The sequence below is a fragment of the Pteronotus mesoamericanus genome, unplaced genomic scaffold (assembly GCF_021234165.1).
Source record: "Pteronotus mesoamericanus isolate MK-2021 breed Mesoamerican mustached bat unplaced genomic scaffold, CSHL_Meso_final contig_173, whole genome shotgun sequence".
Lineage (NCBI taxonomy): Eukaryota > Metazoa > Chordata > Mammalia > Chiroptera > Mormoopidae > Pteronotus > Pteronotus mesoamericanus.
In genome coordinates this window covers 2901857-2929372 of record NW_026555072.1, presented here as the reverse complement: position 1 = coordinate 2929372, position 27516 = coordinate 2901857, and the positions used below count along the sequence as shown (strand labels likewise).

The 27516-nt window shown below is 39.8% G+C and overlaps 1 protein-coding gene and 1 pseudogene across 1 annotated transcript in view; one reads left to right on the top strand and one right to left on the bottom strand.

Annotated features, from left to right (window-relative positions):
* The first annotated feature begins 4979 nt into the window (after positions 1-4979).
* JADE3 (jade family PHD finger 3) overlaps positions 4980-27516 on the top strand; it is a 151450-nt gene continuing 128913 nt past the window's right edge. Inside the window, exon 1 of the mRNA XM_054566506.1 lies at positions 4980-5059. The gene's annotated coding sequence lies outside the window, so the exon portion shown is untranslated. The remainder of the gene's footprint in view (positions 5060-27516) is intronic.
* Positions 17314-21606, bottom strand: LOC129065039 (elongation factor 1-alpha 1-like; annotated as a pseudogene).

Sequence of the window (27516 nt, the reverse complement as noted above, 5' to 3'; positions counted from 1 at the left end):
AAATTTGCTAAGAGAGTAGAACTTAAATGTTCCCACAAAAAGGGGGGTGTAAATATGTGAGATGATGCATGAGTTTAATAAAATGGAATACTATGGAAAGCCCTATACACATAAATGGATCAATTCCCTGAAAACCACAAACTACCAAAACTCAACCAATATGGAATTTATAATCTGAATAGATCAATACAATTAAAGAAATTAAATTTGTAATTTAAAAGGTCTTGAAAAAGGAAAGCTCCAGATCCACATGGTTTCACTGGCGAATTCAACCAAACTTTTAAAGAATTAACACCAATTTTACACACTGTCTTCTAGAATACCAAAGAGGAAGGAATGCTTCTGTTCCCAAGTCCAATGATTCACTAGGAACTCTAGCATATCATATAGTTAGATCATCTAGCATATAGTCAGATTCATTGCTATGATTTATTACAGCAAGAGAATACAGAGCTAAATCAGCAAATGGAAAAAGGCACATGGATTGAAGTCTAGAGAAAACCACACACAAGTTTGCACGAGTCCTCTCCCAGTGGAGTCACACAGGATGTATTTAAGTCATTCAGCAAAGAATTATGACAACACATATGAAATGTCTTCTATCAGGTCAGCTCATTAGATACTCAGTTCCCAGGGCATTTATTGGGGGTTGGTCATATAGGCACCCTCTCCCTAACACTTACAAAAATTCCAGTCTCCCAGAAGGAAAGCAGATGTCCAATACAAACCATACTGTTTGTTCAAACAGTTTAGGCACAGTGAGCCACTCTTATCAGTCCTGGGAATGGTGGGAATTCACCCTAAATCCAAGCTTCCAGATGCCATCCAAGGGCCTGCTATGTTAACTCTTTCCTGCACAACTTTCTCCAACTCATTTTATGGAGCCAGTATTATACCAAAACCAGACAAAGACAGTACGAAAAAAAAAAACCCTCAAAAATTCTCTCATGAACATTGACACCAAAATCTGCAACAAAATATTAGTGATATAGAATCCAGAAAGACATAAAAGAATTATACCATAGTCAAGTGAGACTTATTCCAACTACGTAAGGTTAGTTCAAAAATCGATATTCAATCAGTGTAATCTACTATATCCACAGGCTAAAGAAGAAAAGTCAGATAACCATGTCAACTGATGCAGAAAAAGCATCTGACAAAATTCAGCATTCATTCATGATAAAAACCTCTCAGAAACTAGAAATAGAAGGTACATTTTCAACTTGGTAAAGAGCATCTTTAAAAAAAAAAAAACAACAACCCACAAACAGCCCTGGCTGGTGTGGCACAGTGGATTGAGCGCCAGACTACAGAGCAATCGCTGGTTCAATTCCCAGTCAGGGCATATGCCTGGGTTGCATGCCAGGTCCCCAGTAGGAGGCGCACGAAGGCAGCTATACATTGATATTTCTTTCCCTCTCTCCCTCCCTTCCCCTCTCTCTAAAAATAAATAAAATCTTTTAAAAATAATAAAAATAAAAAAAACTGTTTTCTTAATGATGAAAGATGGAATGTTTCCCCCTAGAAAGGGAACAGGAAAGGATGTCCACTCACACCAATCTCATCTGACATATTACTGAAAGTTCTAGCCTGAACAATAAGTAACGGAAGGAAAAGAAAAGGCATACAGATTGAAAAGAAAGAAATTAAACTGTATTTATAAATGACATGATTGTCTATGTAGAAAATTCCAAAGAATCTACCAAAAAAATTACTAGAAATAATAATTGGGTTCAGCAAAGTCAAAGGATACCAGATCAACACACACACAAAATTGCCTTCCTATATACTAATAATGAACAATGAATGAGGAAGCTGAAATTTAAAACACAATACTATTTATGATCACTTCGAAGAAAATGAAATATGGTATACACTTAACAAAACATGTACAGGATCTATATGCTGAAAATTCCAAAATGCTGATGAAAGAAAACAAAGAAGATTTAAATAAATGGACAGACACACATACTGTGTTCATGGATTGGAACACTCAATATAGTAAAGTTGTCAGTTTTCCCCAAATTGATGTATAGGTTTAAGACAATTCCTATAAAAATGCCATTAAGGTTTTTGTAGATATAGACAAGCTCATTACAAAATTTATATGGAAAGGCAAATGACCCTGAATAGGTAAAAAACAATTTTAAAGAAGAGTGTAGTGGGAGTAATCACTCTACCCAATGTTAAGGCTTACTAAATAGCTCTAGTAATCAATACTTTGGTATTCATAAAAGATTAGGCACATAGAATGGAACAAAACAGAAAACCCAGAAATAGCCCCATACAAATGGCCCAACACAAATATGCCAAATTGATTTTGACTAAGGTGCAAAAGCAATCAATGGAAGATAGTCATTTTTAACAAATTATGTTTAAGCCATCAGACATCCATAGGAAAAAATATGAACCTTGACCGTAATTTCACATTTTATACAAAAATAAATTCAAAATGAATTACGGATTTAAATGTAAAGTATAAAACTTTTAGAAGGAAATATAAGAGAAAATTTGTGGAACTTAGGGCTAGGTAATACCAAAAGGATGCTGTATAAATGCAGACATTGATAAGTAGGAGTTCATCAAAATTAAAAATTTTGGTCTGCAAAATCTCTTAAGAGAATGTAAAGACCAGCTACAGACTGGGAAGAAGTATTTGCAGACCACGTATCTGACAGAGAACTTGTATCTAGGATATATTTTAAAATTCTCAAAGTTTAACAGTAAGAAGCAAATACAGTTAAAAATTGGGAAAAGACATGAACAGACAGACATTTCACCAAAAAAGATACACAGGTAGCAAATAAGCACGTGGATAGATGTTCAACATCATTAGCTGTTAAGAAAATGCAATTTAAAACAAATATATCACTACACAACTATTAGAATGTCTAAAATAAAAATATAGTGATAATACCAAATGCCAGCAAAAGTGTGCAAAAACTGGCTGTCTCTCATACATTGCTGGTGAGAAGTAAAATGATATATAGATAGTCTGGAAAATTTTGGCAGTTTCTTATAACACTAAATTTACACTTACTGTCTAACTCAGCAATTGTACTCTTGGGCATTTGTCACAGAGAAGTGAAATGTATGTTTACATAAACGCACAAAAAAAAACTCTACATAAATGTTCATAACAGTTTTAATTCTTAATAGGCAAAAATTGGAAACAACCCAAATGTCCTTCAATGGATGAATAAACTGTAGTACATCCATACTATAGTAATATTACTAATCAGCAATAAAAAGAATGAACTATTGATATGTGCAACAACTTGGGTGGATCTCAAGAAAATTCTTCGAGTGTAGAAAAGCCACTTTCAAAAAGTATGATTCCATTTACATAATAGTCTTGAAATAACAAAATTAGAGAGATGGAAAACATGTTAGGGGTTGCCAGGGGTTAGGTTAAAGTAGGAGAAGGAGATGCAAGTGACTATATTGGGTGGCAGGAAGAATCTTTGTGGTGGAGGAACAGTTGAATGTGGTGGTTACCCAAATCTACACATGTGATGACATTGCATAGTACTATATACAAAGACAGAAACGAATGCATGTAAAACTGGTGAAATCTGAATAAGGTCTGTGGATTGCACCAAAATCAGTATCTTGGTTACGTAAAGATACTACCATTGGGGGAAACTGGGGTGAAAAGTATATGGGACTGCTCTGTAATATTTTTACAGAGCCTGTGATTCAATAATTGTTTCAAAGTAAGTATAATAAAATGAGGTAAGTCTGAAGGATTATGAGTATTTTCAAACTCACACATTTGCATATTATAAAATAGAATTACATCTTTAATATGGAAAACATAAAAAATATAAAAGAGCCTACATTTGTGTTTAGCCTAGAAATGTAAATGAAAATGACAATGTGAGTTCATGGTAATTGCACATGGTACATAGCCAAACCTAGAGAGGTAAATGAAAAAGGGATTTTTTGCTTAAGCATCTGTATGAGTCAGAATTCTACCAGAGAAGCACACCAATAGGACATTATATCCATATCTATCTACATAATTTATTCATGCATTTATTGGAAGATATTGGCTTATACAATTGTGGGGCTGTCTAAACAAATCCAAAATCTGTAGCACACACAGTCAGAAAGGATAATTTCTTTTACTTTAAATCAATTGATCTGAAGCTTTAATTACATGAAAATATCTTCACAGCAACACGTAGATTAATATTTGATTAATTAACTGGGGGCTGTAGCCTAACCAAGTTGACACATCAAAAAGCCACCATACATCATAAATCATTTGTGCTTGCAATTGAATAACTGCATCCTGTTAATAGCCACCCTGGCTTTATCATTATAGGTAATCCAAGCACAAGACAATTTAAATCAATAGTGGCTGACAAGTTTTCTACATGAGGGTCCACTTACAGAACTTTGGAGTTGTAAGGGGCCAAGAAAAGCTTAGTTTGTATTTGAATACAGCCGAGGCACCGCCCCTTGACCCTCTCTGGCACTTGGCCAGACCGAAGATCCCGGCGCCTTCAGGAGCACAGAGGCACCCACCTGGAGTACGGCGCGGCGAGTGCGGGAGCACGAAGTGGGCGGAGCCTCGAGGCGCGCTGGTGGTGCCGACGGCGCCCAGCCCGCCAGAAGAGCTCGAGGCTGGCGGACAGCGGGGAGCCAGTCGGGTAGGGCGAGCGCTGCCGGCGGTGGGAGTGGGGGGTGCGGGAGAGGGAGGAAGGAAGGGGAAGAGGCGGAGCGTGGGAGCGCACTGTGTCAGGAATACAATAGTGCTCCGCGCTGCTTCAGCCGCCGCCGCGCTGCCGCCGCCCAACCGCCTGCCCGGCGCTGAGGCCTGACGGGCCCGGCCGGCGAGGGCCGAGGGCGGGAGCTGAGGTGCAGGGGGCGGCCCCGGAGGATCGGGCGGCTGGGCGGGGGGCGGGGGAGGGGAGGAGATTAGGGGGCAGGTGCGAGGGAGGGGAAAGAAGAAAGCGAGCAGTTGGGGGCGGTTGCCACTCCTACCAGACTCGCCCGGCACAGCCGGACCTGAGCGTGGAGCCGGGAGGGAGCCGCAACTGGCCACGCCAAGGTAGGCGCCACTGGGGCCGGACGCGGCTCTAGCGGACTGGGGGGTGGCGCGCCGGGTGGGCACGGGAGGGGCGGCTTCGGGGAGCTGAAGCAGGCGGTGTGGGGTGCAGCGTCCCGGCCCAGCCTCGCGGAGCTCCGGGTCGCTCCCGCTTTTCTGGCGCCTCCGGCGCCTGGGGGCCGAGGGCGTGTGTTCGCCGAGGTAAAGTGGTCGGCTGTGGCCAGCGCGGGGGGCGGGGGCGGGCGCCCGAGCTGCGCTACACTCACAGTCGGGCAAGCGTGGAGCGCCATAACTGTTGCGGCGGTTCCCTCCGGTACCTCCTCCCGACGCCCCCTCGTTCCCTATCCTCTGCCTTATCTCGGTGCTCACGGGGTCAAACCCGCGGCGGGAGGACCTGCTCTGCTGGCTGCCTGGAGCCAGATTCTCCGGGGAGCGAGGGCGCACCCTGGCTATTTCGATGTTGGGGAGCAGGAAGAACAGAGTGCCCGGAGAGGGGGGCCGGGAGAGGGGGGCCGGGAGATGGGGGGAGCAGCAAGGCCCCCGGTGAGCTCGGGCGCTCTGCGGGCTGGCGAACTTTCCCTCCCCCTCGCGTTATTGTTCGGGCGATGCCGGCCGCTGAGCGCCGAGCGGTCCGAGGGTGGGAAAAGCGGGAAGGCTTTGCGAGTCTTCAGGGGAAAATTTCCCACCGCTGGACTCAGCAAAGTTAACTTTTCTCCAGCAATGGAGTTGGCTTCATTCCCTCCGTCGTGGGGCAATCTATTAAAAAAAAAAAAAAAAAGATAGCCTCCCCTTTAGTCTTTTTCTCTCGCTTTTCAGAACTACTGCTTCGAAGAAGTCGGGGTTTAAATTGCAGAAGGCAACCTGCGTTTCTTATTTGGGAGGAGGGAAGGGGGGCGGGATCTCAAGTGAGTGACCATAATGGTGGTATGTGAAGGCATGTTTAGAAGTTGGTATCATTCTGTAGCCCTGGGACATATGTGGCTTCTAGGCATTTGGCAAGAAACTTGTTTGGCTACTTCTCTGACTTCTGAATTGCAAGGAAATCCATGGCCTCAGATATATACGAGATTTTTTTGGGGGGGGGATGTGAGTTCCGTTTAACTGTGAAGCTGAGAAGGAGATCCTGACGCCCCCCCACCCGCCCCACTCCCTTCCGCCATCTGATTGTACAAGAAATCAGAACCGTGTTGATGGTGATTCCAGTGGCCTGGAGGGAAAAACGATCTCATTCTCTGTATTCAACCTGATAAAGATAACTGTCTGCTTCTCTCAAAACTATGAAATAATTTAAGTAAAGACTGGTTGCACAACATCTTGGCTTACTTTAAGCAACCCAGAACGCACTTTTCCAGAGTAGTTATCTTAAATACCTTCCCTGCAGCCACTTTTTGTTAGCCTGGGGGAGAGGGATGTGTGTGAGAAAGGAGTTGGCCTCAACAAAGCACTGTATTTTTATTTAATAATTTCATAACATCTGTAAATAATGGGAATGTGGATCTCGGCCTCTGTACCCTTTGAATAGTGTAGTTCTCATACTTTTAGTGCATCATATAATTACTCTCCAGATAAGTGGAAGTAAATGTTTTATTCTTTTTAGTTTATCCTAGGAGTATTCTACCTTCATAACATTTTTTTTTTCATTTAAAGTGAGCTCTGAGCTTAAATACTTGAACTGTAAAAGGGTGATATCTCTTTTCAAGGGGTGAAGGAATTACATGAGATCTTAGGGAAGTGCTTCCTAGTCAGTGTGAGCTACCATCATTACCATCTTTTCTTTAAGTATGCTCTTCTCTTCACTTTTGTATGTTAGAAAAGAGGCCTTAACCCAATATTGTTGCCTGGAAACAACAGTTCTTTATCCAGACAATTGCAGGTCTGGTTCTAGAACCCACACTTTCTGTCTACCTGTTTTCTGAGCCATATTGCTACGCCTTGTCCTTCTCAACTGTAGGAGCCTGTGAATCTTGGTCACAGGTAAGGGAAAGTGGAGAAGGGCCTCCCACTCCTTCCTGAAGTATTTGTGATCAACTGGGAGCCAGGAGTGACTTGGAAGCAGCTTAGGGGTACCTGTGACCCACCACATGGCCTGTAGAGGAGGTTCTCAGGAACAGGGCAGGTGATGGTACAGGGCTCTCAGAGTCAAAATACATATGTTAACAAAAGAATAAAGGATGTTGAAGGCTTGTAGGTTGGATATAATCCTTTTCTTTGATAATGCTTGTCTTTTCCCTGCCTTGTGTTCCAACAGCCATAAGAACCCATTTATCCCCTAAGCTACACAAAGCCTTCTTTTTCCTACTACTTCGACGTCTGGCTGGAACTAGGCAAATATCTGAGGGGGAACCTGGGAAGACAGGAGGCATTGGATGTTTGTGAAGACATGGCATTACAGAGGGTTCTTATAAGCCTTGATCAGGGACAGAGGTTGAACATTATAGGACATAATGCACCTACCTCCTGTGAAGCTTACACGAAACAGGAGCTGAGGAAGGTAGAGATCATATGCTGGTTTACATGACCTTTACTTACCTCTTTTTTTAGGTGAGGGGTGGGTGTTGGGTGATACCCATCTGGCACACTCCTGAAATGGCTAATATGGGGACACTTGAGTGGTTTACAAGTTTCTACCTGTTGTTCAGTCACAGTGCCTGGGAAAGCTGAAGCATTTTGGTTTGTGGGGTAGGTAGGGTCTAGGATGAATGGGTAGAAGTAATGAATAAATAAAAGTGTGCTAGTAAGTGGTCATTACAGACCAAATAACTACTCCCTTGAGTTTTCTGTTTTCTGAATTGTTTGTGACTCCTCCATGGTTATTTTTGCCTCTTCCCCATAGGTTTCTCCATAGACAATAGCAGCAAAGCTCTTAGCATCAGGACTGTCTCAGTGCTTCTCTTAGGGGGAAGAAAGGGGTCCTGGAGAGAATTTGCTTGACCCCACAGCTAAGTTTGGGAAAAGGAAAGCAAGAACTCAGAGGGCAGCCAACTGAAGAAAGTAGGGGGCCTAGTGTGGGGAAATAGTGCTGGAGCTTTGATCAGTAGGAGGTACCAAAGCATTTATTAATATGCTTCAAGCAGTAAATAATTTAATCTCTTGTCACAATCCAGAAGCCATGGCTGAGCCCTGCTACCCAAGGAGCTCCTTGTCCCTTGATATTAGCTACTAGGCAAGGAAACCCAAGCCTGGAGTGTGTTTTTTGGGAATAGTTGGCAAGAGAATGTGGTACCAGCATGGCCAGTACACTAGACCTTGTGTGTTGGAATCTCCTGGGAAAATTTTTTAATTTTAAAAACTTCTTATTTTTGTGATTATAATTACAAAAGTTGCAAGAATAGTACAAAGAACTCCTTTGTACTATTCCCTTTACCCAACGCCGCCAATTATTAACAGTTTCTTCCTATTTGCTTTATCATTTGCTCTTTCTGTTTCTTTTTATGAACAGTTCAAGAGTAACCATTCAGAGACTGGTACTTGTCAAGGGAATCCTGTCATGAAGGGTGGCTCACTTGCAGCCATGGGGTACAGCAGAACATTGGTGGTGATGTAGGGACCCAGAGATGGAGTAAAGCCTACGGACAGCCATAAAACACACATTTGTAAATCACATGGAATCTCTGGTGCTGGATATAGAAATTACTGTCAGTTGTAAAGTGGTTTAGATAAACTCCTTTTTGTTTTCAGTCATGTCCTAACTATGCCAAACTTTAATATTGTTATGAAAATACACTCTACCCCCCAACTTTGCAGCCATATGTATTCTCCAACATTTTCAATAATTCAGTCAGTAAACATGTATTGCATGCCTCCCATTTGATGTGGGCATAAGAGATGAAAGATATTCATCTCCTTAAGAGCTCAATATCCAGTAGAAAGGAAATAAGGAAAACTACCATCACAGTCAGGGAAAGAGTGTTCTGGTGAAGGAGTTCACAGGAGGTGATTGGAACTCCAGGCTGGTTAAGGATCTGAAGAGTGAATACCTGGGAGTTGTTTGGGATGTAAGTGAATGTGAAGATCTGTCTTTTCTGAGATTTGCTGCTCTTAGTTGACAAGGTTCATGAGTTAGGGAAGCCTTTGGTGTCAGTGCACGCAGCACGGCTATGGAGTGAGGCCAGTTTGCATTCTAATCTACTACTTGATCTTGGCCTCAGTTTCTGCATCTGCCGAACCACATCTCCGAGGTAATAATTAATTGAGGTAACAATTGCTCTGTAAACATTCATTTCATCTTCCCCTCCAAAAATGCAGCATATGGGGAAATAGCATGAAAGGTACTAGGTAGTGAGGTGCTATCCATTGGGGGGAGATGTTTCTGTTTTTTCTACAAATAAATAATTACTAGTTGTACTAAGTGCTATGATGGAGATTACTCTATATGGGATAACGATAACAGCTGCAATGACTTGTTGACCATTTCCTGTGTGCTGAGCACTGTGCTAAATGCTTAACTTAGGACATCTCTCTGAGGTGTAAGGCTCAAAGAGGAGAAGCAAAGGTAACTAGCCCAGGTCACAAAGCAAGTAAGAGTAAGAGTCCTTCTGTAAAGGAGACCAGCAAGGTGCCCTGGACCCTGAAGGATGAGCAGGAATAAGCAAGGTACAAGCTAGAGGAATGGATTGCCAATAATAAGGAACAGCAGGTGTTGTGAGGGCACTGAGGTGGGAGAGAGATGTGGAACGGATCCTCAGAGGTTTGGCTAGGACCTGGGGAAAAAGAGATGAGGTAGGCCAGGGAAGATTTACAGGGCCTTATGGGACCTGATTAAGAAGCTTGTATTTTATTCCAATGGCAAAGGGAAACTGCTGGAAGGTGTTTTTCACTTTTTCTTAAAGAGTGTGTGTTTAATCCAGAAAAGCATCTAGTGAGACCTAAACAATAGTGGTTTAATAAAGTCATTTCCCCTTCAGTGTCCCATTTTGTCATCTAGTAGAGGCAATGTTTCTAACTCAGCTATATAGATCTTAAACAGTTTTACTTCCCATCATTAACATAGCTAAAAAGGGTTGCTGCAATGCTAGAAGCTTGTCCTGCAGGCTGCTTCTAGAAGGAGATTTGACTAGTCTCAAATATCTGATACTTTTTAGGCTGCATTTAGGGAGCTTTTTCAGATTTCACCAAGCCTCGGGGGGTGCGTGTAGAATTGGGAGAAAAATTCCTGGAAGCCCAAGTTGTTGTTCAGTGTTACAAATGGAACTGTTGAGTATAAGACTTTGATTTAAATATATCATGATAAAGATGCTTCAGTGACTAAATGGAATATTTTAATTTTTTTTTTTTTGGTATGTGCCATCTGTGATGGCAGACAGCACATTTGTAAGAGTCTACGAAGACTTAGGCATTTTTCAATACTTACATATTTATTTATTCTAATCCAGGTACTGTAGGTTTTTCTGTTTGAAATTATTTCTTAAGTGCAAACTAAACTTCATGGGGGAAACCATTGTGCTTTTCCCCTTTCCTTGTGTATCAGATCACAAACATATTTACTTTGGAATAGCTTATGTCAGTTAGATTTGGGCACGGGTGATCTGGTGGTTGGCAGGCTGGTTGGTCTAGGAGGCCGTAAGCTAGATGGCTCATCTCCACTCCAAATGATCTCTCCTCCAGCTGGCTAGTCTGGACTTGTTAACATGGTGGTCTCAAAGATAAAAGCAGTAACAATTGAGAGCAAGCATCAGTGTCAAAGCACTTCTCAAGTGTCTTCTTATATCTATCACATTTGATATTGTCCCATAAGCCAAAACACAGGTGTGCCTCCATGGTCAAGCCCAGGGTCATTGTGGGAGGGGACCATCCAAAGATATGGATACAAGGAGATGTAAAAATTCGGGGGCCATTACTGTAGTAATGCATAATTATTAATGAATGTAATCTCTTTTCCTTTTATAAATCTTGTTCACTCATTTCTAAATGTAGTATGTTCTTGAGACTAAATAATATGATTCTGACACCTACCTTCTACCTTCTCTTTTACTGAGTGTGGAGCTGAGCGATGATTTTTCTATGAGGAAACCAAAGGGAGACAGTGTGGCTCTGGACACAGATATTCTCTTAAGTGGCTTGATTGCTCACTGATCTTGTATGGCTGTTAACAAAAGGAGGGACTCTTCCCCCCCCGCCCCCCGGTTTCCTTAGCCTCCTGTTCAAGCTTTTTTTTTCCTTTCAATTTATTTAGTATTGGTTTCAGGTGTACAGTTTAGTGGCTAGACAATCATATACTTCATATAGTGTTCCCCTCAATATTCACAGTACCCCATATGGCACCATACATAGTTATTGCAACATTATTGGCTATATTATCTATGCTTTTCTTATATCTCTGTGACTATTTTGTAACTACCAATTTGTGCTTCTTAATCCCTTCATGTTTTTTCACCCAGTCCTCCAACATCCCTCCACTCTGGCAACCACCAGTTCACTCTCTGTGTCTGTGAGTTTGTTTCAATTTTGTTTGTTCATTTATTTTGTTCTTTAGATTCCACATGTAAGTTAAGTCATGTAGTATTTGTCTTTCTCTGATTGTTGAAGCGTTATCACAACAACTGTAGTGTACTAGGCTATACTAGATTTTGTAGTCAAGAAAAAGATAGTTAATTGGGAATTCATCACTACCTGAAAAAATGAAACATTTGCAGCCTTTCCTAATAACCTTTATTGTGATTTATAGTTTTTACCTACGAGAAGAAATCCTTATTTGGGCATTGTAACAAGGACAAGAGGATTCTCTACAGATGTTTTATTTGATTGAGATTTAAAAATCTCCCTGTGGTTGCAGGGAAGTATCCAATATTGTGCTGTGAAGTGCGTGGCCAGCAGCCAGCAATTTGGAGCATCAAGGCCTTTGGCCTTGATTGTGAAGATTCAGAAGTAACACCTTTCACATAACTGAAACAGGCTTTATAACCAGCTTGTGGCCTGAAATGTATTACATGAAAATGCAACTGAATCCTAGGAAGCATGTGTGGGAAACTGAGTAGAAGGCTCACGTTGTACATGTTAGAGTATACATTCCTCCAGAAAACTGCCTGGTGATAGAATCTCAGCTTCCCTTCTTTTCACCTAGGATAAAAGTTAAAAATGAAAAATCCCTGAAATTTTAAAAGTCAGTGACTTGGAAATATATCAAAATAAAATCAAAATTATAAATGCACATATCATTTGACCCAGCAAATACTTCCAGGAATTTATTCAACAGATATTTGCATATTACTTGGAGTATTGCTTGTAATAGCAAAAGATTAGTAATAGCCTAAGTATCAGTCAAGGCTTATTGTACACTAGAATATTACACTGATACTGTATGATCTCCAAGAATTACAAAATGAAAAAAAGCAAGTGTGTAGTATATGCTACCATTTGTATAAATAGATAGTGGGGGCAAGAATACATGCAAGCATACTTTTGCTTACATTGTCATAAAATATTTCTGGAAGGATATTCAAGACACTGATAATTTGGGATCATAACATAACCAGGGATGGAGGGGGACGTTTCACTGCATATAATTTTATGTATACTTTTTGAATTTTAAGCCATGTGAATATATTAGCCTATTTAAAAAATTAAATACATTGATTTAAAGAGAGATGGTATATGGTGATGGTCATGGTGACGTGAACTTCCATGGGCTCCCACCCAAGTCAACCTTGTCAGAGCTATCCCTGTAAAAACACACACTCACTCGCTCACTGTCGGTTTTGTTTCCTAGAAATGACTCAGAATACTGAATTTTTAACTATAGTCCTGTCTTTTCCAAAATGTCATGGAAGAGGACTCATACAATATGTAGTTTTTTTGGCCTGGCTTCTTTTTCTTCAGCGGTCCCCAGCTTTTTTGGCACCAGGAACCAGTTTCGTGAAAGACAATTTTTCCACAGACAGGGGTGGGTGGCAGGGTAGGGAGACAAGAGGCAGAGCTCAGACATAATGCCAGTGGTGTCCATGGATGGGGGAGGAGGGGGTTGGGGACCTCTGTTTTACTTGATGAATTCATATTATGTGAATTAATAGCCTGTTCCTTTTGCCACTAAATAACATTCCATTGTATGGATGTACCACCATTTGTTCAGTTTGCTGGTTGAAGGACAAATTGGCTGTTTCCAGTTCTTGGCAATTATGAATAAATCTGCAGTAAACATTAGCATACAAGTTTTTGTGTGAACGTAAGTTTTCATTTCATTTCAATAAGTACCTAGGAATGGGATTGCTGAGTTTTTATAAGAAATAGCCAAACTGTCTTCCAAATGCAGCTCTACGATTTTGCACTCCCACCAGTCATGGATGTGAGCTGTGTGTCAAGGTTCATTTTCCTGCATATTCTAGTCCAGTAGTTCCAGAATCATTTGTTGAAAAGACTGTCTCCATTGAATTGTTTTTGCACCTGTGTCAAAAATGTGACTGTGCTTGTGTGGGTCTATTCCTAGGCTCTCTGGTATGTTGCATTGATTGACCTGTGTGTCTGTATTTTGCCATTATCACGAAGTCTTGGTTACTATACCTTTATAGTAAGTCTTGAAATCAGGTAATGTGAATACTTTTACTTTTTTCTTCCTTAGCAGAATTGTTGTGGTGAGGGAAAACATGCTTAACTTGTTCCAGTCTTGGAAAGCATTCCATCTCTCATCATTAAGTATGATGTTAGCAGTAGGTTTTTAAAAACATGCACTCTTTTGTGCTGAAAAGAGTAAACATAGCAGGCCTGAGGCTGTTTGCTATCTTTAGGAGGCTCCTTAGGAGGCCTGCTTGCAAGATTGGCCCTTGGTTAATGTCTGGGAAATTGGCTTTTCAAACATTTTGAAACTAAAATATTCTGCCTTCATTTACTCTTTTTCTAATGTTCTTCATTTCTTTATGCTAATCCAAGTTCTCACCTTAATCATAATGTTTCTGCCTAAAAAATTTTCCTTTAACTTTTTTTTTTTATTACCAGCTCTGCTGGCAGTAATTTTTTTTGTTTGTCTGAAAAAGTCTTTTTTTTTTCCTTCACTTTTGAAGGACATTTTCTTGGGATATGGAATTCTGAGTTGACAATTACTTTCCCTCCTTCAACATGTGACTCCACTGTTGCTTTGTTTATGTGGTTTCTGATTAAGTCTGCTGTAATTCTTAGCCATGTTCCTCTGTAGTTAACATGTCTGCTTTTCTTCTGGCTGTCCTCAAAGTGTCTCTTTGCCTAGGTGTGGCTTTTTTATTTTTTATTTTTTTCAGTTTACCCTGTTTGGTGTTCTCTGAGCTTCTTGTGTCTGTGGTTTGTTGTCTGTCACTAATTTTGAAGAAGTACTCAGCCATTATTTCTTCAAATAATTCTTGTGCCCCGTTTTCCCCACTTTTCCTTCTGGATTCCAATGATAGGTATGGTGTGCTGTTTGATATTGTCCTACAGTTTTTGTATGCTATGTTCTATTTTTTTCACTCTTTTGTCTCTTTTTGTTTTAATTTTATTGACCTGATTAATAAACTTGATCTTCATTCTCACTGATTCCTTCCTTGGCTGTGTCAAATCTGCTGTTAGGCATGTTTTTTTCCTGTACTTTTTATTTCTAGCATTTCCATTTGATTCCTTCGTATAGTTTCTATCTCTGAAATTGTCCATCTGTTTTGCATTTATCTACTTTTTCCATTAGAGTCTTTAACGTTATTCATAATTTTAATTTTCATTTCTGATAGCCCCAACATCTGTGTCATACTGAGGCTGGATCTGATGATTGCTTTGTCACTCGGAATATTATCTTGCCTTTCATTGTGCCTCATAAACATTGAAAGCTGAACGTGGGCAGGAAATACTGAGGTAAATAATTGATATTTTTGGAGACGAACACAGGTTTTCTTACTCTTAGGCCTTTAGGGTGGGTACTTGAGTTGAACTAGGCAGGAGGAGTTGGCTTGTATTTGATGTTTGTTTTTGCTATGGGCACCAGAGATTTCTGATTCCTCTAGTGATACCTTCTTTATGCCTCCTGCTTGGCTTTGGGTTTTTCCTTTGTGCTGTTTCCCAAGAGTTGTCTCTTACAGCCCTCCCAGTTGTATTCCACTGTTACTAACCATGTGGTTGATATGCCAGGTGGTGGTTGGTGGGGGAGCGAGTTCTCTAATGATTTGATTAAGCCTGAGATTTAGGCAGGCACTGGAACCCAGATCTTGAGTGTGTCCTTTAAAAGATCTCCTCCCCTCTTCCGGGAGTAAGCTTATTTTCCATTTTCCTCTGTTCCTTTTCCCCTGCTGCAGTGAGGACACCAGTGTCCTCAAGACATGGGTTTTAAGCCCTTCTCCCTTCAGATTAAGCCTTTTGTTCTGTACTGGAGATAAACGAAAGGGGTCTGGGTGGATTTCACAATCGGTGCTGTTTTTCTCAGCCAGCCAGAATAATGGTGAAAAGCTTTCTTTCGGATTTTTCCCATCCTCCCTGTAAGAACCTAGTGGGGTTCCTGTAGGAGAAATTTGTGAGAAGATGAAAAATACCTCCCCCCACCCATGTGAAGCCCAGGAGCTTTGTACTCTCATGATATCCTATACTTTCGCTTTCAGTAATTTATCAGAATTTCTAGTTTAATCTTCCCACCAGTTTATATGCTCAGATCATGTGTGCAGGCACCTGGCTCTTCAGATATGGAGATGGTAGCTTGCCCTGTTACCTTAGTTCTCTGATAGGTCGAAGAATTTTTCTAGCATTTTTCTTGAAAGGGTGGGAATGATGGCTTCCCAGTGCTTCACATATCAGAGCTGAAACCTGAGTCCTAACATAAGTTCTAATCTACATAAATGTCTAATACAGTGCAGGGCTCATAAAACTCAGTGCAGGTTGGTTTTTCCCCTTATTTTCCTTTTTCTCACCTCTTCGAATATTATGGTTTTATGGCTAGGGAGCCAGGGATAATCGATTCTGGTTTGGGTCCTGCCTATTTTTAGGCTTTAAAATCTTCTACACCACTGGTAGTATGTTATGTTTGCCTTGTTCTCTTCCAAAATTCTGTGTATGCCTTTGTAATTATTGAGCACATTGTTAGCATTCAGTAATAATTTGCCTCATTCAAAATTAGAGTATGATTTAGTCTTTCTAGATCATAGGTTTTGTTAGTGGCCACACATTTATCATTTTTATTCCTCACATTTCCAGATGCAATTCAGTTTAGCAAATATTTGTTGAGTGCCCACTGTACTATGTGTGAGGCACTAGGTATTGAATAGAATACAAGCCTGGCCTGGTAATGGAGTAAACAAGGTATTCCCAAAGGCAATGGAGGTCCTGTGGATGGAAGGATATTGCAACTTGGGAAATATGTTCATATCACCTAGACAGATTTTTTAAATTACATTTTTTATTATACTGGACATACATGAATACGTTTTAGTAAAAATTGGAAAATTGTAAAAAGGGCCATGGTTGTCCATGTTATTCTTATGAAATCCTCATTCCATCACATTCGTCATCCCAGGATTAATTCTGATTACTTATTTTTGGTTTACTATGCAAATTGCTATATCAGATATCATCCTATCTAATAGTTTGCCGAAATACTTTTATTTTTCAGAGGATAAGCACCCAAATTCATTTAACTTTTAAGGATTATTTATTTGTGTATTTTCTCATTAAACTTTGTTTTAATGGGTCTCAAAATTCTGTAATAGGTTTTTGATCAAGTTGTTTCTATTAAAAAGTACTGGTTTTATTCCCTGACCAGTGTGGCTCAGTTTGTTGGGCATTGTCCTGTAAAGCAAAAGGTCACCAGTTCAATTCGAGGCACATGCCTAGGTTATGGGCTTGGTCCCATTCCCCCCTCCCCACCCCTGTTAGGGTGCATCTGAGAGGCAATCGATCGATGCTTCCCTCTCACATCGATGTTTCTTTCCCCCTTTATCCTTCCCTTCCCCTCTCTCTTAAAAAACTTATTTTTAAAAAGTACTGGTTTTAAAATCTAGTAACTTAAAAACTGACAGACACACACGTATACCACCCCGCTAAATGGCCCACAAACACCTCTTTTCCTTCTGAAGGTTTTATACTGCATCATAATCATTAACCTGTCTTTTACTGTTAAACTTAAATGGCCAATTGAGACAAACATTTCTGAGACAGTTCTTCCACCACTGATTAAGGCTGGGGTGGTGATATTGGGGGTAATGTTCATTTAGCCTTCTGAGCTTTCTGGGCAGGATTGGTGACTTTGCCAGCTCCAGCTGCCTTCTTGTCCACTGCTTTGATGACAACTATAGCAAGTGTCTATATCATATCACAAACAGCAAAACAGCCCAGAGGAGGATAAGTCAGAAATTCTCAACATGCATGGGCTTGCCAGGAACCATATCAATGATGGCAGCATCATTAGCTTTCAGAAACTTCAGGCCATCTTCCAACTTTTTCCCAGAACAATCAGTCTTTTCCTTTATCTCAGAAAACTTGCAAGCAGTGTGAGCTGGATGACAGTCCAGCACAGGTGCATATCAGGCACTGATTTGGCCTGCATTGTTCAGGATAATCACCTGAGCCGTGAAGCCACCTGCTTCCATTGGTGGATCATTATTGCTGTCACCAGCCACATTGCCATGACAACCATCTTTTGATACACACATTCTTGACATTGAAGCCTTGCATTGTCCCCAGGAAGAGCTTCACTCAAAACTTCATGGTACACCTTAACACACTTTACTTCAGTTGTAACAGTGACTGGAGCAAAGATGACCACCATGCAGGGTTTGAGAACACCAGTCCCCACTTAACCCAGGAAGAAAGTATCAATAACACCAATTTAATAGAAGTCCTGGAGGGGCAGTTGCAGGGCTTGTCAGTCAGATGAGTTGGTGGTAGGATGCAATCCAGAGCTTCAAGCAGTGTGGTCCCAATGGCATTGCCATCCTTATGTGTGACTGTTCATCCCTTGAACCAAAAACATGTTAGCACATGGCTCCAGCATGTTGTCAACATTCCAACCAGAAATTGGCACAAGTGCTACTGTGTCAGGGTTGTAGCCAATTTTCTTACTGTAGGTGCTGACTTAATGATTTCCTCATCTCTCTTGTGACTCTAGGGTGGTTCAGTGGTGTATAAGCTAGAAGGACATGCTCACAGGTCTGCTCATTCTTCAAGATACCTGCTTCAAATTCAGCAACACCAACAGCAACAATCAAGACAGTACAGTCAGCCTGAGATGTGCCTATAATCATGTTTTTTTATAAAGTCTTTTTATAAAGTCTGTGTGTCCTGGGGCACCAATGATGGTCACATAATATTTGCTGGTCTCGAATTTCCACAGGAAGATATCAGTGTTGATACCACTCTCACATTCACATTTTAGCCTATTGAAGACCCAGGCATATTTGAAGGAGCCCTTTCCCATCTCAAGAACCTCCTTCTCAATTTTTTGGTGGTTCTTTTGTCAATCTCACCAGTAGTGGTGGACTTGGCTGAAGCTACACGTCCAATGATGATGATATTGATATGAGTCTTTTTCCTTTCTCATTTTGGCTTAGGTTCTCAACACCTGTGTTCTGGCAGCAAACTCATTTTGAAAAAGTTAAGGAGTGTTATTTAAAGAGATAACTGCCACCCTGGCCGGTGTAGCTCAATTGGAGCATTGTCCTGTAGCCAAAAGGTTCTCTCTCTCCCCTTGATGTTTCTTTCTCTCCCTTCCTCTCTTTGTAAAAGCAGTGAAAAAAAATGTCCTCGAGTGAGGATTAAGAAAACTGTCATCATTGAATTTGGAGATATAGCCGGATAGTGGCTTTTAGGTTCTCGTTATAGTGAAAAATTACAGTGTAATTTTTAAATTTGAAAACTGCTGTTAGTAGTAAGTAGAACTATAAAAGTCTACTCTGAGTAAATGGAAAATACAGAACTTAATACTGAAAAGAAGGTGAAATATTGCCTCTTTTAAAAGTTATACAGTAAAATTGGCTTTTGGGGGGTGTTTATAGTTTTGTAAATTTTGACACATTTATAGGACAGTGTAACCACCACCACAGTTACAGTACAAAACAGTTCCATCACCCTAATAAAACTCCTTTGTGCTGTACCTCTAGTCACACTCTTTTCCCACCCCAAACCTTGGCAGTCACTAATCAGTGCTCCATATAGTTTTGTCACTTTGAGAATGTTACATAAATGTAGTCAGACTGTGTGTAATCTTTTGAGTCTTGGGTTTTTTTCCACTCAGCATAATGGTATTGAGAATCATCCAAGTTGCATATATCAATAATTTGTTCCCTTTTTATTGTTGAGTTGTATTCCATTGTATAAACATACCACATTTAGGTTGTTACCAGTTTTTATTAATTATAAATAGACCTGCTATAAAAATTCATGTGCAAATATACATAAATTTGCATCTCTAGGGTAAAAACCTGCGAGTGAGATTAGTAGACGTATATATTACCATTTATGATAAAAACTAGTTAGCTAGAGTTTGAATGCTAGAATGGATATAGTAGCAGAGACCCAAGTTGTTTGCATCCTGCTTTTGCTTCTTACTAGCCATGCAAGCCTGAGTGAGTTTAACCTCTTTGGCCCCAGTTTCCTCATTTGTAGAATGAAGTTAATAATACTAACCACTGGGATTGTTGTGTCAAATTAATGATATATTAAGGATGAAATGCTGGGCAATATCTAGCATACCAAATATATTATTATTATCTCATGTTCAACAGAACGCTTTTCTTGTCAGAAACATTTGTCTTTGATTAATTAAAATGGAAAAATTAGGTAATCCATAATGTGGTGTGTTTGGTAGGCAAGCCTTCAAAGCATGCTGTCCATGGGGGAAATTTCAGAAGCTATCCTCAGGTGAAAAAGTTTAGGGATGTAGATGTATGGGAGTCCTATATAACATCTAAAAGTTGGACCAGATTTCCAATTTTGATGGTTTTACTTGCCCTCCCAGTGTTAAAGAATCATGCTCACCAAAAGTTAGTATATTGCTATCTTTCACAAAGAAACTGCAAAAAGTAGCTCAGAATCTACTAATACTTATTGAGTGCTTGCTCTATACCAAGCTCCTCAAGTGTGTAAGCCTGAGTACCTTACCCCAAAGTAAGTAATTTGGATATCACTAAATGTTATTTTTATACTTTTTAAAAGCTGACTGCTGAGGACACTTGATGAGGTATGATGTTTTGGAGCTCCCACAATGTGAACCATCTATGATTTCTCAGATCCTACAATGTCTTAAAACACACCTTTTTACTGGAAACCTTCCCCAGTATTGAGGAGAGAATTGCAAAAGTTCAGCATGCCCACTCAAATCTCTCCCTAGAGTACTGTCATTAGAAAATGCAGTGGAGGTCCCTTGCTTGCATAACTGCTGTATAGTATGGTCTGCAAGTATCAAGGGATGTGTTTTCCCTTGGAGAATGCCTCCTTATCCTATGAGGTATGCACAAAGGGCTACCTATTCACTTACTAGACAGTGGATGAAACAGCATGTGGAAAGAGGAACCTAAATGTCTGTTAGTTCAGTTGTTTTGTAAATGTTTTCACATGACGCAATCAATCAACTGAGGACATTTCTTCACCTGGGATTCCAAGGAAAACTGAGTGGAACAAAAAGTTATGAGCACACAATCTGGGATGTCATCTCTGAACTGTTTCCTTACTGCCTCATCTCCCCAAGTACCAGCAACATTCCAACACTCAGGTTTACCTGGAGCCTTTCCTCACAATTGGAACATTCTTCCTTCTTTTGCCCTGCTAATCCTGCCTGAATCAATTCTTGCAAATCCTTACAAATCGTAGCTCAGTAAGAGACTCTTCTCCTCCCAAACCCCACTCATTGGGTTGCCATCCCCTACTCCATATGCCCTCATTAAGTCCTGTCTTTTCCAGTCAACTTTGGCACCTAATGTCATACTTCCTCACTCTGACCTATTTTGTATGTGCATGGCCTGAAGGTTTACAACTAGACTGCCACTCCCTGATTATAGGGAGCTCTCAAATTCCGTACATCCTACCTCCCACAAATACCTGAAAGAATTGCTGCCTCATATTTAATTAACAAACTAAACGCCAATTTTAATTTTATGTTTAAAAATGTCATGACATGTTCTAATGGCCACATAAGTCCTATGGAAAGCCATAGTTTGAGGGGGAAATGCACATTTTTCAGACTGTCAAAAGAAAACTGGTATTTTGCCATGCTGCTACTGTGAAGTGTGGCTATATAGCCTACCTGGGCAGAGCATGGCATCACAGTGTAGATTACAGTCAAAGCTGCAGGGAGCTTTTCCCTGGCTCCATCATGGTTTCTAGCCTTCCTCATGATTCCTTGTTCACTTAAATGTTAAGCAGCACTAGGAATTTTTTCTTTTCAAATACAGACAAACTTTGACTATAAACAGTTGTATCCTACATATCTCATGAAACTCCCATCTTATACAGGAGAGAGGGTGTGAGAGAAAGTGAGACAAGCCTCAATTGAGCTCTATAGGATAACCAATTTAAATCCAGAATAAACATTTTTTTATACTGCTAAATAAACCTATCTGTAAAAGCTCCAATTATGCCCTTTAGGAGAATTCATATACTCACCTGCCTTTAGGGAAGCTGTCTCTAGGCTGCTTTCTTGCCATGATCTGTGTGCCACTACAAGCCGGTTCCAGCTCAACTTCCTTTCATACTGCTGTCCATAATGACACAGGCTTTAAAGGCCTCTTTTCTATACCACCACCTCCACTTCTGCCACTAGGCCACTACTGACCCCTGGTTCTCACTGCATAGTAGGTGGTATCTGTACTCCTGAGAGCCTAGTAATTAATGTCTCTATACCCAATCATAACCTTTCCCACCATTCTTACCTTTTACTTTTCAAATCCTCTTTTCTGTCCACTCTACCCAAGCATTCATTGGCATATAAACGTAATAAGTCATCCTGCCACTCTGTCTGTACTTCCTCTGCCTGAAGTTCTCCACATTCCCCTGGGGTTGTTCCATCCTGCACGTTCGCCAGGACTCACTCCTGAAAGGTTTTTTTTGTTTGTTTGTTTTTCTTCCTTTTTTTTTTTTTTTTACCTCAATGGTTCATTCTATCTCTGAAGGCCCACAGATCTAAACGTGTTCAACACTCATTTTCCCAAATAGGATGGTGTGATAGAGTGCTCAATATCCACAAAGTCCTTTCATCTCTGTATTTACAATACATCCCTTTAAAAGTGTGACTTTGCAGCTCTTCCTGTCAAGAGGTAGAGTCTCTTTCTCTATTCCTTTAATTTGGGCTGTGCTTTATAACTTGCTCTGGCCAATAAAATGCAGCGTGAGTAACTCTGGGTGACTTCTGAGCCTAGATCTCAAGAAGTCTTGTAGCTTTCCTCTTGCTCCCTGGGAGCTCTGAAGCAGCCATGGGAAGAAGCCCCAGGTAGCCTGGCGGAGGAAGAAAGATAATGTGGAGAGAGAAGCCAGTCAACAGCCAATCATCAGACATGTGAGTGAGGCCCTCTTAAAATATTCAGCCACAGTCACATTGCCAGATGACTTCGTAACCACATGAAAGACTGCAGGAGAGATTAGCAGAACTTCCGAGCTGATTCTAGCTCAAATTGTTGACCCACAGAATTGTGAGCAAATAAAATGATTGTTATTTATAAATAAATATGTATTGGTTAATTGACATTTTAAAAGCAATTATGCTTGGAACTATCCTGTATCTTCTTTGTGGTGGTAATTATTTTCGTACACATCTGTCAGAACTTGAATTATATATTAAAAAAGTAAATGTCCTGTGTATAAATTTTTTAATTAAGGTATAATTCAGAGCAATTTTGCTGAAGAAATCCATTTATTTGATAAACATGGCTAAATGTATAGGTAGCATGTTACTGTGGGAAAAGAAATTTGACCCTCTGAAAACAAATTTGCATATAATTGGCACTTAGTAATGTTAATTTCCTTCCTCTATAATTAGCTGTCAGGGCTGCTGAAGAAAAAGCATTCATGCCCTAGGAGATGGCTGGATCTCAGATGACTTCTAAGATACTCTGATTGGTCTGAAAGGTAAATAAATGACTATTTTGGAATGCTTGTGTAAAGTAAAATACATAAGTGCTACGCTGCTATTCTAAAGGCTGGCCCCCTAGAACCTTCCTTTTACTTCCAAAGACTTAGACTTAGGCATGAATAAACCATTAATAATAGAAATAATTTAAATAATAGAAATAATTTAAAACTTTAAAATAATACAAAAGGATGATCAAATGTCCTTTCATTGTCATTGGCTGAGAGGTCCACCCAAGGATTATTTAGTTCCCTATGGGATTGCATCTTTGCTTGGCTCAGAATTTACTGATTATTAGGATCTGGACTTTTTTATTTATTTATTTTTATTGTTGACACTATTACAGATGTCCCCATTTTCTCCCCCTTTGCCCAACTCCACACATTCCCTGCCCTGCCCTGCCCTACCCTCTGGCCTTCACTTTGTCGTCTGTGTCTGAGTTAGGCATATATGTTCTTTGGCTTCTCCCTTCACCTTCCTTCATCCAGTCCCCCCCTCACCCGCTGCCTCCCCTCTGACAGCTCTCTGTTCCAGGTATCTATGCCTCTGTTTCTATTTTCTTCATTAGTTTGTTTTGTTCATTAGATTCCACATGTGAGATCATATGATACTTGTCTTTCACTGCCTGCTTATTTCATGTAGCATAATAATCTCCAGGTCCATCCATGCTGTTGTAAAAGGTAAGGTTTCCTTCTTTTCTACAGACACAAATATTCCATTTTGTGTATGTACTGCAGTTTTTTTTATCCACCGATCTACTGATGGGCACATGGGCTATTTCCAGATCTTGGCTATTATACATAACACTGTTATGAACATATATTCTTTTGCATTGGTGTTTCAAGATTCTTAGGATATATTCCCAGAGTAGGGTCCAGACTTCTTAAAGTGATGTGTTAAGTTACATGTCTTTGGTAAACTTGTAAAAATTTCTGTTTGATAGAAGAGATAATTCCAAAGACTTAGATTAATGGTCCTGTAGGATATTAACCACTTTTCCATCTAATTTAGCTATCCTAGCATTTTTACTTTCAGTTCCTATACATATCGAATCTCTCAAATATTCTTTGAAGCAGCCTTATATCCTGCTGCTTCCCTCACTGATAAATTGGTCTTTGCCATTTGTTCTTTTCTGTATTTATGAGTCATGTTTTTAATTTTGAAAATTATATTTTCATACCCCAAATACCCTACAACATTGCCTGTGGATCATGCCCCATCCTACACAAAGTCCTTGAAATCCACTACTGATTCCTGGTTTTAATGCTGTATCAGCTCCTTGAAATACCTGTTTGTGATCATACTGGTACTTGAAGAGGTCTTCACAGGAAAAAAACTGGGTAGGTGAGTGCTCAAGAACACTGCAGAATGACTTTCTAGAACTGCTCTCACAAAATGAGAAACTGATGTTCCTTCTATCATGTTACTTTTCTTTCTAAAGGATAACATTAAGAACCTTTGTTTTAGGAGACCAAGAGCAGACAGACTCACACTGGGCCCTTCTTTTCTGTCAAACACTATTTCTGTAATCTACTTTTGCTAGTAATGGCCATAAAATAACTATATTAGAGTAATAAAAATTGATAAACTATCAACTGCCTCAAAAATGTAATAGCTTTGGCAAAATATACGGCAGCTCATTGTGATACAGTCTCCTTTTCCCTAACAGGTTTTATTTTAATACTTTCCTTTTTACATTAGAAGCAGCATAATCAAAACAACAAATTCAGCAAATGAGCAGTGTGTTCTATGTACTAGGCACCGTTCTGCCCTAACACCTCACCCCATAGTGCCCCAAGCAGGTTCCCCTAGTACTCAGCTTCAGTCCTTAATTTGCAGTTGTCCAGAATGAAAAGGAAGAATAGAGCCCAAATGGAGGGCCAGTCTGCTCTGTCAGCACCCAAAGGATTTAAAATGGAGTCAAGGAAAAGAGCAGATCTTTTTTACATTAATAAAAGCTTAGTTCCTTCCTTTTCCCCACTTCCCCCTCCTTCCCTCTTGTCTCTTGGTTTCTTTTCCTTTCAGTGTTGCTGGTCTTATTTTCCTTGCATCTTTGTATTGTTGGTTAGGTTCCGCTTATAGGTGAGATCATATGGTATTAAGTCAAGGAACATAGCAAGGACTCATGGACAAAACCAAAGAGGAAGAGCTGAGGGAGGGAGGAGGGAGGGGGCAAGGGAAAGTGGTGGGGGTAGGCAGAGACAAATGTATTTGAAAAAATAAATTTAAAAAAAATTTTTAAAAAGCTTAGTAATCTATAAGACCACTGAGTATTAAATACATAAAAATTTGAAACATCCTGAGAAACAGGAAGGGCAGGTTAAAACATAGTTCAGTAACAACTGGTATTTATAAATATTCTGAATCAGTTTGACAAATTTATTGAAAGAAGCATAAGACAAGTATATTGCAGTAAAACTCAAACTCAGAAATAATCCAGGTATGATGCCCAATCATATAAGAAGAAAGTACCAACTTCCCATGCAGCATAGGAAATCCTCTGCAGAGAAAGTCTGACCTAAAGTTTCTAAAACACCAGGGAGGAGGGGGTAGAGTGGGTTGAGGATATAGAACAGGAGTAGGGGGAAATTTTTCAACCAACTTTTTTCCTAGTGATTATTAAAACAAAATTCTTTAATATTTCACTATAAAGTGTTTTTGTAAAAATAATCAATTGGGCCAGCTTCTGCCTTGAGATGTAGGGAGCTGGAAGGAACATTGTTCTCACCTTTACAATTTTAAAAAAGCTGACTGACTTCACATTTATGACTTTTATTGAACCCATTAAAAAGAAGTATTCTGCCCTGGCTGGTGTGGCTCAGTGGATTGAGTGCCAGCATGAGAACCAAGGAGTCCCTGGTTTGATTTCCACCCAGGGCACATGCCTGGGTTGCAGGCTGGGTCTCCAGCTGGGGGCGCACAGGAGGCAGCCACACAATGATGTTTCTCTCCCTCTCTTCTTCCCTTCCTTCCCCTCTCTAAAAATAAATTAAAATCTTAAAAGTATTTTGCCTCAGATGCGTTGAGAGGAATATTTGTTTAAGTATTTTACTCGTTTTTAAATTTGGTAGTTTTAAAGGATTCATTTCTAAGAAGTCTTTTATTAATCCTAGATATGAAGATTCTCTCCTGAAAGTTTTGTAGTTACAGTTTTACATTTAGGTCTATATCCATTTTGAGTTAATCTTTGTATATGATATAAGATTTACATTGGAGATTTTTTTTTTTTTGCTTATGAATGTCTAATTGTTCTAGCACCATTTGTCCAAAAGACTGTCTTTCCTCCTTTACATTGTCTTTTGCACCCTTATCAAAAATCAGTTTGCCTATGTTTATGTGGGCCAATATATCTGGACTCTCTTTTGTTCCATTGGTCTGTTTTCATCACTTCACCAATACCAGTGTCTTGATTACGGTAGGTTTATAGTAAGCTTTAAAGTAAATTAATGTGATTTTTCTAACTTTATTTTTCGTTTTAAAGTTTGTTTTATCCTAGATCTTTTGCTGTTCTTTATAAATTTTAGAATCAGCTTGTCTATATTTATAAAACCTGCTGTGATTTTTATTGGAATTAGGTTAAATGTAATGATGAATTTGCTCAGTTTAGGGATAATTGACATCTGTAATATGGTGAATCTTGTACCACATGATTGTAGTATAGTTCTCCATTTATTTAGATTTTCTTTGACTTCTTCCAGTGTTTTGTGGGTTTTTTACGTTTTAAAGATTTTATTTTTTTATTTTTAGAGGGGAAGGGAGGGAGGAAGAGAGGGAGAGGAACAGCAATGTGAGAGAGAAACAATCAATCAGCTGCCTCTCACACACCCCCAACTGGGGACCTGACCTGCAACCTAGGCATGTAGCCTGACTGGGAATGGAACTGGTGACCTTTTGGTTCACAGTCCGGCACTCAGTCCACTGAGCCACACCAGCCAGGGCTGTAGTTTTTAGCATATAGATAGATGCTGTATATGTTTTGTGAGATTTATACCTAAATATTTCATTTTTTTTGAGCTATTGTAAATGATACTGTTTTTAAAAATTCAGTTTCCAATGGTTCATTGCCACCATATAGAAATACGGTTGGTTTTTATATTGACCTTATAGCCTCCTCCCTTACTAAGCTAACAGTTAACAGGGCTTCCTTTATTTAAAAAAAGTGATTCCCAATATATTTTAAACAAACAATCATGTTGAGAAGTAGGGAGAATTTAATTTCTTTTTTTCAATCTATATGCCTTTTTTGTCCCTTATTGCACAGGCTGAGACTTATAGTACTGTAGGATGTTTAATAGAAGTGGTGAGAAAGGACATCTTTTTCTTGTTTCACCTTTGTCTTTGATCTTTAAGTTTTTTTAAATCAAGTTAAGTAAGTTCTTCTTACTATTCAAGTTAAGAAGTTGTCCTTCCCATCTATTTCTAGTTTGTTGAGAATTTCTGTCCTGAAAACATGCTGAATTTTGGCAAATGCTTTTGTTGTTCTCAGCTATTA